Source organism: Rhipicephalus microplus, unplaced genomic scaffold, assembly GCF_043290135.1.
Source record: "Rhipicephalus microplus isolate Deutch F79 unplaced genomic scaffold, USDA_Rmic scaffold_1126, whole genome shotgun sequence".
Taxonomy (NCBI): domain Eukaryota; kingdom Metazoa; phylum Arthropoda; class Arachnida; order Ixodida; family Ixodidae; genus Rhipicephalus; species Rhipicephalus microplus.
The window spans coordinates 5,236-16,489 of record NW_027465669.1 but is presented as its reverse complement, the minus strand read 5'-3'; the positions used below and the strand labels follow the sequence as shown (position 1 = coordinate 16,489).

Genomic DNA, 11,254 nt, shown 5'->3' with positions numbered 1-11,254 from the left:
GCTGACGCGGTTTCGTGCCGCCCCGGCAGACGCGGTTTTCGCGCCGCCCCGGCTGACGCGGTTTCGTGCCGCCCCGGCAGACGCGGTTTTTTGCCGCCCCGGCTGACGCAGTTCGGACTTGGCACTTTTTGGCTGAGCCTTGCTGGCGGCCCACTCACTCGATCGCCATGTCTGTTTGCCACAGTTTTCCCGGTGGTGCCGCACCCGGGCTCGCCCCGGCAGACGCGTTTTTTTTTTCTTTCGCCCCGGCTGACGCAGTTTTCGCGCCGCCCCGGCAGACGCGGTTTTCGCGCCGCCCCGGCAGACGCGGTTTTTTGCGCCGCCCCGGCTGACGCAGTTCGGACTTGGCACTTTTTGGCTGAGCCTGGCTGGCGGCCCACTCACTCGATCGCCATGTCTGTTTGCCACAGTTTTCCCGGTGGTGCCGCACCCGGGCTCGCCCCGGCTGACGCAGTTTTCGCGCCGCCCCGGCTGACGCGGTTTCGTGCCGCCCCGGCAGACGCGGTTTTTTGCGCCGCCCCGGCTGACGCGGTTTTTTGCCGCCCCGGCTGACGCAGTTCGGACTTGGCACTTTTCGGCTGTGCCTGGCTGGCGGCCCACTCACTCGATCGCCATGTCTGTTTGCCACAGTTTTCCCGGTGGTGCCGCACCCGGGCTCGCCCCGGCAGACGCGTTTTTTTTTTTTCTTTCGCCCCGGCTGACGCAGTTTTCGCGCCGCCCCGGCTGACGCGGTTTCGTGCCGCCCCGGCAGACGCGGTTTTTTGCGCCGCCCCGGCTGACGCGGTTTTTGCCGCCCCGGCTGACGCAGTTCGGACTTAGCACTTTTTGGCTGAGCCTGGCTGGTGGCCCACTCACTCGATCGCCATGTCTGTTAGCCACAGTTTTCCCGGTGGTGCCGCACCCGGGCTCGCCCCGGCTGACGCAGTTTTCGCGCCGCCCCGGCTGACGCGGTTTCGTGCCGCCCCGGCAGACGCGGTTTTCGCGCCGCCCCGGCTGACGCGGTTTTTGCCGCCCCGGCTGACGCAGTTCGGACTTAGCACTTTTCGGCTGTGCCTGGCTGGCGGCCCACTCACTCGATCGCCATGTCTGTTTGCCACAGTTTTCCCGGTGGTGCCGCACCCGGGCTCGCCCCGGCTGACGCGGTTTCGTGCCGCCCCGGCAGACGCGGTTTTCGCGCCGCCCCGGCTGACGCGGTTTCGTGCCGCCCCGGCAGACGCGGTTTTTTGCCGCCCCGGCTGACGCAGTTCGGACTTGGCACTTTTTGGCTGAGCCTTGCTGGCGGCCCACTCACTCGATCGCCATGTCTGTTTGCCACAGTTTTCCCGGTGGTGCCGCACCCGGGCTCGCCCCGGCAGACGCGTTTTTTTTTTCTTTCGCCCCGGCTGACGCAGTTTTCGCGCCGCCCCGGCAGACGCGGTTTTCGCGCCGCCCCGGCAGACGCGGTTTTTTGCGCCGCCCCGGCTGACGCAGTTCGGACTTGGCACTTTTTGGCTGAGCCTGGCTGGCGGCCCACTCACTCGATCGCCATGTCTGTTTGCCACAGTTTTCCCGGTGGTGCCGCACCCGGGCTCGCCCCGGCTGACGCAGTTTTCGCGCCGCCCCGGCTGACGCGGTTTCGTGCCGCCCCGGCAGACGCGGTTTTTTGCGCCGCCCCGGCTGACGCGGTTTTTTGCCGCCCCGGCTGACGCAGTTCGGACTTGGCACTTTTCGGCTGTGCCTGGCTGGCGGCCCACTCACTCGATCGCCATGTCTGTTTGCCACAGTTTTCCCGGTGGTGCCGCACCCGGGCTCGCCCCGGCAGACGCGTTTTTTTTTTTTCTTTCGCCCCGGCTGACGCAGTTTTCGCGCCGCCCCGGCTGACGCGGTTTCGTGCCGCCCCGGCAGACGCGGTTTTTTGCGCCGCCCCGGCTGACGCGGTTTTTGCCGCCCCGGCTGACGCAGTTCGGACTTAGCACTTTTTGGCTGAGCCTGGCTGGTGGCCCACTCACTCGATCGCCATGTCTGTTAGCCACAGTTTTCCCGGTGGTGCCGCACCCGGGCTCGCCCCGGCTGACGCAGTTTTCGCGCCGCCCCGGCTGACGCGGTTTCGTGCCGCCCCGGCAGACGCGGTTTTCGCGCCGCCCCGGCTGACGCGGTTTTTGCCGCCCCGGCTGACGCAGTTCGGACTTAGCACTTTTCGGCTGTGCCTGGCTGGCGGCCCACTCACTCGATCGCCATGTCTGTTTGCCACAGTTTTCCCGGTGGTGCCGCACCCGGGCTCGCCCCGGCTGACGCAGTTTTCGCGCCGCCCCGGCTGACGCGGTTTCGTGCCGCCCCGGCAGACGCGGTTTTCGCGCCGCCCCGGCTGACGCGGTTTCGTGCCGCCCCGGCAGACGCGGTTTTTTGCCGCCCCAGCTGACGCAGTTCGGACTTAGCACTTTTTGGCTGAGCCTTGCTGGCGACCCACTCACTCGATCGCCATGTCTGTTTGCCACAGTTTTCCCGGTGGTGCCGCACCCGGGCTCGCCCCGGCAGACGCGTTTTTTTTTTTCTTTCGCCCCGGCTGACGCAGTTTTCGCGCCGCCCCGGCAGACGCGGTTTTCGCGCCGCCCCGGCAGACGCGGTTTTTTGCGCCGCCCCGGCTGACGCGGTTTTTTGCCGCCCCGGCTGACGCAGTTCGGACTTGGCACTTTTTGGCTGAGCCTGGCTGGCGGCCCACTCACTCGATCGCCATGTCTGTTTGCCACAGTTTTCCCGGTGGTGCCGCACCCGGGCTCGCCCCGGCTGACGCAGTTTTCGCGCCGCCCCGGCTGACGCGGTTTCGTGCCGCCCCGGCAGACGCGGTTTTTTGCGCCGCCCCGGCTGACGCGGTTTTTTGCCGCCCCGGCTGACACGGTTCGGACTTTGCACTTTTCGGCTGTGCCTGGCTGGCGGCCCACTCACTCGATCGCCATGTCTGTTTGCCACAGTTTTCCCGGTGGTGCCGCACCCGGGCTCGCCCCGGCAGACGCGTTTTTTTTTTTTTTTCTTTCGCCCCGGCTGACGCAGTTTTCGCGCCGCCCCGGCTGACGCGGTTTCGTGCCGCCCCGGCAGACGCGGTTTTTTGCGCCGCCCCGGCTGACGTGGTTTTTGCCGCCCCGGCTGACGCAGTTCGGACTTTGCACTTTTTGGCTGAGCCTGGCTGGCGGCCCACTCACTCGATCGCCATGTCTGTTTGCCACAGTTTTCCCGGTGGTGCCGCACCCGGGCTCGCCCCGGCAGACGCGTTTTTTTTTTTCCTTCGCCCCGGCAGACGTGGTTCCCCCCCCCCCTCCGTCTTTCTTTTTGTTTTTTTTTTTCGCCGCGGCTGAAGTGGATTTTTCGGTGCCTCGACGCCCCGGTAGTCGCGGTTTTTCCGTTTCCGCACGGCCCCGGCTGACGCTGCTCGGTCACAGTCGCCTTTTGTGGTGATTGCAGACTTCTTGAGCGCGGGTGTTTTTTTTTTTTGTTGTTGTTGTTGTTTTATTACGCATTCGCTCCAGCAGACGCTGTTTAGACTTTTTGTTTCCTCTTTTATCCTGCGACGAGGTGACGAGGTTTATTCGGTGCCCCGCCGCCCCGGCTGAAGTGATTTTTCCTGTCCCGTGCCGCCCCGGCTGACGCGGTTGGGACTTCGCGTTTGTTCGGCCGCCACGGGTTTTGGCGCACTCGCTCGGTTGCTTGTTGTTGCCACTTGTTGCGAACCCAGGTTTCTTGAGCGAGCGCGGGCGTTTTTTCTTCCTTTCTTTCTTTGTTCTATGTGTTAGCGAATCGGCCTTTAATATCACACGAGGACTCACAACCAACAATTTTCAGTTTGAAGTGTAAAAAATCTGCAGGTGTTGACGTAACTGACTTGCCCCGTACCCTTGAGTACATCCATGAAGTTCTCGTAGTACTACTAAATCGCATTATTCCAAGTGAAGAAATTCCCATAAACTTGCAAACCTCTACACGAAAATCGGTGCGCGTGATAAAGTTGAAAATTATCGTCCGATATCAAATGTGCCTTCTATAACACAAATTCTAGGAAAAAAAAAAAAAAACACTTGTTCGCCGTTTTCTGCGCCGTGACTGGCAGCACTCCGGCGAAGCGAAACGGGGTCGATTCGAGCACGATATCGGCGTCTTTCGACGTGCTCGCCGGCGACCGTCGCACGAGTACGTCGCACGAGCGCGTCTGCCGGGGCGCCGTTTGCGAAGCCGACGCAAAAGTGGGAACCGCCGCTCGGATGATCGCCGCTTTCGGCAGAGTGAGTGTTGGCACTCCGGGGAAGCGAAACAGCGTGAATGCGCCCACGAAATCGGCGTATTTTGAAGTGCCCGCCGGCGACCGTCGCACGAGTACGGTAAACCGCGTCAGCCGGGGCGTAGTTCGGGACGCCGACGAAAAAGTGGGAAGCGCAACTCGGATCTTCGCCGTTTTTGCAGGAGTGAGTGGCGGCCCTCCTGCGAGACCAAGAAGCATCGATTCGTGCACGAATTCGGCGCCTTTCGACGTGATCGCCGGCGACCGTCGCTCGAGTAGGGCAAACCGCGTCTGCCGGGGCGGGCTTCGGGACGCCGATGCGAAAGTGGGAAACGCTGCTCGGATGTTCGCCGTTTTTGGCCGAGTGAGTGCTGGCACACGGGCGAAGCCAAACGGGGCCGATTACGGCACGATATCGGCGTCTTTCGACGTGCCCGCCGGCGACCGTCGCACGAGTACGGTAAACCGCGTCAGCCCGGGCGGAGTTCGGGACGCCGATGCGAAAGTGGAGAACGCCGCTCGGATCTTCGCCGTTTTTGGAGGAGTGAGTGGCGGCACTCCGGAGAAGCCAAGGAGCGCCAATTAGCGCACGATATCGGCGTCTTTCGACGCGCTCGCCGGCGACCGTCGCACGAGTAGGGCAAACCGCGTCTGCCGGGGCGGGGTTTACGACGCCGACGCAAAAGTGGGAACCGCCGCTCGGATGTTGGCCGTTTTTGGCAGAGTGAGTGCTGGCACTCCGGCGACGCGAAAGAGCGCGAATGCGCCCACGAAAGTGGCGTATTTGGACGTGCGTGACGGCGACCGCTGCAGGAGTACGAAAAACCACGTCAGCCGGGGCGAGCGACACACGGCGGTCTGGGTGCTTATCGCTGCTATTATAGGGGCACCCCGGCAGACGCAGAAAAAAAAAAAAAATTTTCGACCTTCTTTTTTGCTGGTCGAGCTCGGGTAACCCAGGTCGCAATGGGAGCCGCGCACGAAAGCGGCGTCGCGAGACGCGTTCGCGGTCGCTAGTCGCACGAGCTCGGCAACCGCGTCAGCCGGCGCGGAGTTCGGGATGCCGACGGCTAAGTGGGTACCGCTGCTCGGATGTTCGCCGTTTTTGGCCGAGTGAGTGCTGGCACTCCGGTGAAGCCAAGGAGCGCCAATTCGTGCACGATATCGGCGTCTTTCGACGTGCCCGCCGGCCACCGCCGCACGAGTACGGCAAACCGCGTCTGCCGGGGCGGGGTTCGCGACGCGTACGCAATAGTGGGAACCGTCGCTCGGATGTTCGTCGTCTTTGGCCGAGCGAGTGCTGGCACTCCGGCGAAGCGAAACGGGGCCGATTCGGGCACGATATCGGCGTATTTCGACGTGCTCGCCGGCGACCGTCGCACGAGTACGGCAAAGCGCGTCTGCCGGGGCGAGGTTTGCGACGCCGACGAAAAAGTGGGAAGCGCCGCTCGGATCTTCGCCGTTTTTGCAGGAGTGAGTGGCGGCCCTCCTGCGAGACCAAGAAGCATCGACTCGCGCACGATATCGGTGTCTTTCGACGTGCCCGCCGGCCACCGCCGCACGAGTACGGCAAACCGCGTATGCCGGGGCGGGGTTGGCGACGCCGACGCAAAAGTGGGAACCGCCACTAGGATGTTCGCCGTTTTTGGCAGAGTGAGTGCTGGCACTCCGGCGAAGCGAAAGAGCGCGAATGCGCCCACGAAAGTGGCGTGTTTGGACGTGCTTGACGACGACCACCGCAGGAAAACGAAAAACCACGTCAGCCGGGGCGAGCGACCCATGGCGGTCTGGGTGCTTATCGCTGCTATTATAGGGGCACCCCGGCAGACGCAAAAAAAAAAAAAAAAATTTTTTTCGACATTCTTTTTTGCTCGTCGACCTCGGGTGACCCAGGTCGCAGTGGGAGCCGCGCACGAAAGCGGCGTCGCGAGACGGCTTCGCGGTCGCTAGTCGCACGAGCTCGGCAACCGCGTCTGCCGGGGCGGAGTTCGGGACGCCGACGGCTAAGTGGGAACCGCCGCTCGGATGTTCGCCGTTTGTGGCCGAGTGAGTGCTGGCACTCCGGCGAAGCCAAACGGGGCCGATTCCGGCACGATATCGGCGTCTTTCTACGTGCTCGCCGGCGACCGTCGCACGAGTACGGCAAAGTGCGTCTGCCGGGGCGGGGTTTGCGACGCGTACGCAATAGTGAGAACCGTCGCTCGGATGTTCGTCGTCTTTCGCCGAGCCAGTGCTGGCAATCCGGCGAAGCCGAACGGAGCCGATTCGGGCACGATATCGGCGTCTTTCCACGTGCTCGCCGGCGACCGTCGCACGAGTACGGTAAACCGCGTCAGCCGGGGCGGAGTTCGGGACGCCGATGCGAAAGTGGGAAGCGCCGCTCGGATCTTCGCCGTTTTTGGAGGAGTCAGTGGCGGCACTCCGGTGAAGCCAAGGTGCGCCAATTCGCGCACGATATCGGCGTCTTTCGACGTGCCCGCCGGCCACCGTCGCACGAGTACGGCAAACCTCGTCTGCCGGGGCGGGGTTTGCGACGCCGACGCAAAAGTGGGAACCGCCGCTCGGATGTTCGCCGTTTTTGGCAGAGTGAGTGCTGGCACTCCGGCGAAGCGAAAGAGCGCGAATGCGCCCACGAAAGTGGCGTGTTTGGACGTGCTTGACGACGACCACCGCAGGAAAACGAAAAACCACGTCAGCCGGGGCGAGCGACCCATGGCGGTCTGGGTGCTTATCGCTGCTATTATAGGGGCACCCCGGCAGACGCAAAAAAAAAAAAAAATTTTTTTCGACATTCTTTTTTGCTCGTCGACCTCGGGTGACCCAGGTCGCAGTGGGAGCCGCGCACGAAAGCGGCGTCGCGAGACGGCTTCGCGGTCGCTAGTCGCACGAGCTCGGCAACCGCGTCTGCCGGGGCGGAGTTCGGGACGCCGACGGCTAAGTGGGAACCGCCGCTCGGATGTTCGCCGTTTGTGGCCGAGTGAGTGCTGGCACTCCGGCGAAGCCAAACGGGGCCGATTCCGGCACGATATCGGCGTCTTTCTACGTGCTCGCCGGCGACCGTCGCACGAGTACGGCAAAGTGCGTCTGCCGGGGCCGGGTTTGCGACGCGTACGCAATAGTGAGAACCGTCGCTCGGATGTTCGTCGTCTTTCGCCGAGCCAGTGCTGGCACTCCGGCGAAGCCGAACGGAGCCGATTCGGGCACGATATCGGCGTCTTTCCACGTGCTCGCCGGCGACCGTCGCACGAGTACGGTAAACCGCGTCAGCCGGGGCGGAGTTCGGGACGCCGATGCGAAAGTGGGAAGCGCCGCTCGGATCTTCGCCGTTTTTGGAGGAGTCAGTGGCGGCACTCCGGTGAAGCCAAGGTGCGCCAATTCGCGCACGATATCGGCGTCTTTCGACGTGCCCGCCGGCCACCGTCGCACGAGTACGGCAAACCTCGTCTGCCGGGGCGGGGTTTGCGACGCCGACGCAAAAGTGGGAACCGCCGCTCGGATGTTCGCCGTTTTTGGCAGAGTGAGTGCTGGCACTCCGGCGAAGCGAAAGAGCGTGAATGCGCCCACGAAAGTAGCGTATTTGGACGTGCTTGACGGCGACCGCCGCAGGAGTACGAAAAACCACGTCAGCCGGGGCGAGCGACCCACGGCGGTCTGGGTGCTTATCGCTGCTATTATAGGGGCACCCCGGCAGACGCAGAAAGAAAAAAAAAAATGGGGACATGGCGTGCGTCACCGTGCGGCTTCGCAGCGTTGCCGAAGTCGCCGAGCCCTTCGACTGAGCCGAACGGCGGACAGGGAACGTTGGTCGGCCGTTCTAACCTGTCGGTGCCACGCCGAGACGTCGTTAAGGAAAACCGCGTCGTGGGCCTCTACGACGCCGTCGAGTCGTTGTACGTTTGGTGTCCAGCGTGTCGGCGGCGAGTAGCGGACACGTCGTTCACGACTTCGGTCTTTCGCAGTCGACGCGAACTTGCGGAGAGTCGTGGTGCCTCACGTTTTCGGCAGAAACCGCGGCGGAATTTTCCCGTGCGTGCGCGCACGACCTCGGTGCTGTGCCGTCAGCGTAGTGTTGCACAAACTCGTGGCCTACCCAAGGTGCGGTACGTTTGCGGCCGTATCCTCGGTGGGAATTTCGTGAGTAGGGTCGCAAATTCTACGACCTCGGCGGGTTTGAGAGCGACGTAGACTTGTGGCACGCTCAACATGCCACACGTTTCGGGGCACACCCGCGGTGAAATTTTCTCGAGTACGCTCGTATTAGGGCCCAAGGAGGTCTGGGTACTTATCGCTGCTATTATGTGGGGGTTCTCGTGAGCGGCGTACGCGAAAGCGACCGGGTGTCTGATATGCGGCGGGCTTCGGCCTCGTCAAGCGTGTCCTCGGGTCTGCTCCAGGGGAATCCACGGCAGTCGTCTGCAGCCTCATCCGCTTGATGCGTTAGGGGCTGGTTGTCGGACGGTGCCGTTTTACCACGATATCGAGGTGTGTTCCGTGTCGTCCTCGGGCGATTCAGATGCGAAAGCGCCGAAGACGCGGGCGTGACCCGTCGTCTGGCGGCTTTGCAGTCTCGGCTCCGTTGCTAGTTCCGGCCGGTCCACCGACAGTGCAGCGGGCTTGGGCAACCCGCACGGCGCGACCGAGTCGATGCAACGAAAAAGAGCGAGCATGAACGTGCTTCTTGCCGCACGGCTCCCACTCGTCTTTCGGGAAGGTTGTGCCGTAGCGAGCTCGAACGCCGTCATCTCGGAGTGCAAAATAAGCGTGTTGGGGCGCCTGAAGGTGGCCTCCGCCGCACACAGACTGCGTCCGGCCCGCCGAGGGCGAGGACGGACGCGCAGTCGAACGATTACCTGGTTGATCCTGCCAGTAATCATATGCTTGTCTCAAAGATTAAGCCATGCATGTCTAAGTACATGCCGAAATAAGGCGAAACCGCGAATGGCTCATTAAATCAGTTATGGTTCCTTAGATCGTTTCTTCCTACTTGGATAACTGTGGCAATTCTAGAGCTAATACATGCAGTGAGCCTGGAGCCCTTTGGGTAACGGGTGCTTTTATTAGACCAAGATCGATCGGGTTTCGGCCCGTATTGTGTGGTGACTCTGGATAACTTTGTGCTGATCGCATGGCCACGAGCCGGCGACGTTTCTTTCAAGTGTCTGCCTTATCAACTTTCGATGGTAGGTTACTTGCTTACCATGGTTGTTACGGGTAACGGAGAATCAGGGTTCGATTCCGGAGAGGGAGCCTGAGAAACGGCTACCACATCCAAGGAAGGCAGCAGGCGCGCAAATTACCCACTCCCGGCACGGGGAGGTAGTGACGAAAAATAACAATACGGGACTCTTTTGAGGCCCCGTAATTGAAATGAGTACACTCTAAATCCTTTAACGAGGATCAATTGGAGGGCAAGTCTGGTGCCAGCAGCCGCGGTAATTCCAGCTCCAATAGCGTATACTAAAGCTGCTGCGGTTAAAAAGCTCGTAGTTGGATCTCAGTTCCAGACGAGTAGTGCATCTACCCGATGCGACGGCTCGGACTGAACATCATGCCGGTTCTTTCTTGGTGCACTTCATTGTGTGCCTCGAGATGGCCGGTGCTTTTACTTTGAAAAAATTAGAGTGCTCAACGCAGGCGAGTCGCCTGAATAAACTTGCATGGAATAATAGAACAAGACCTCGTTTCTGTTCTGTTGGTTTTTGGAATACGAGGTAATGATTAAGAGGGACGGACGGGGGCATTCGTATTGCGGCGCTAGAGGTGAAATTCTTGGACCGTCGCAAGACGAACTACTGCGAAAGCATTTGCCAAGAATGTTTTCATTGATCAAGAACGAAAGTCAGAGGTTCGAAGGCGATCAGATACCGCCCTAGTTCTGACCATAAACGATGCCAACCAGCGATCCGCCTGAGTTACTCAAATGACTCGGCGGGCAGCTTCCGGGAAACCAAAGTATTTGGGTTCCGGGGGAAGTATGGTTGCAAAGCTGAAACTTAAAGGAATTGACGGAAGGGCACCACCAGGAGTGGAGCCTGCGGCTTAATTTGACTCAACACGGGAAAACTTACCCGGCCCGGACACTGGGAGGATTGACAGATTGAGAGCTCTTTCTTGATTCGGTGGATGGTGGTGCATGGCCGTTCTTAGTTGGTGGAGCGATTTGTCTGGTTAATTCCGATAACGAACGAGACTCTAGCCTATTAAATAGGTGCGGGGTTCCCAGCACCTTACAACCTTCTTAGAGGGACAAGCGGCTCCTAGCCGCACGAAACAGAGCAATAACAGGTCTGTGATGCCCTTAGATGTCCGGGGCCGCACGCGCGCTACACTGAAGGAAGCAGCGTGTCTTTATCCCTGTCTGAAAAGACTGGGTAACCCGTGGAACTTCTTTCGTGATTGGGATAGGGGCTTGCAATTGTTCCCCTTGAACGAGGAATTCCCAGTAAGCGCGAGTCATAAGCTCGCGTTGATTACGTCCCTGCCCTTTGTACACACCGCCCGTCGCTACTACCGATTGAATGATTTAGTGAGGTCTTCGGACCGATGTCCGGCGCGGCCTTTCGGTTGCGCCGGTCTGTTGGAAAGATGACCAAACTTGATCATTTAGAGGAAGTAAAAGTCGTAACAAGGTTTCCGTAGGTGAACCTGCGGAAGGATCATTAACGGATTGTGAAGGGTGAGCGCCTCAGCTGCGTCTGCGCCCGACACTTTCTGCCGCTGACCCCGTTTGGACGCGGGGTCGGCTTTTCCCCACGGGGCTGCCTGAATGTGGAGCGGCACCCCGTGACAAATTGTTGCGCCCAGCGGACGCCAACACCGCGACCTTGGACGGTCGGCCAGGTGGCGGACGCGGGTACAAACGGCGCAACGCACTCATAGGTCGGCTTTCGACCCGCCACTGCACCGTGGCTCGAAGCGCTCGAAATGCGCGACCCGACCGCTGCGGGACCGCCTAGTACTGTAAACAGGAGCGGCGGAGCGCGAACGGCGAGTCGTGGTTACGTCGGT

General features: G+C 61.2%; 1 non-coding gene across 1 annotated transcript; it reads left to right on the top strand.

The window, feature by feature from the left end:
- The first annotated feature begins 9,093 nt into the window (after positions 1-9,093).
- LOC142796114 (small subunit ribosomal RNA) lies at positions 9,094-10,908 on the top strand. Its single transcript, XR_012893556.1, has one exon. It is a non-coding gene; the product is annotated as a small subunit ribosomal RNA (ribosomal RNA).
- Positions 10,909-11,254: the final 346 nt, after the last annotated feature.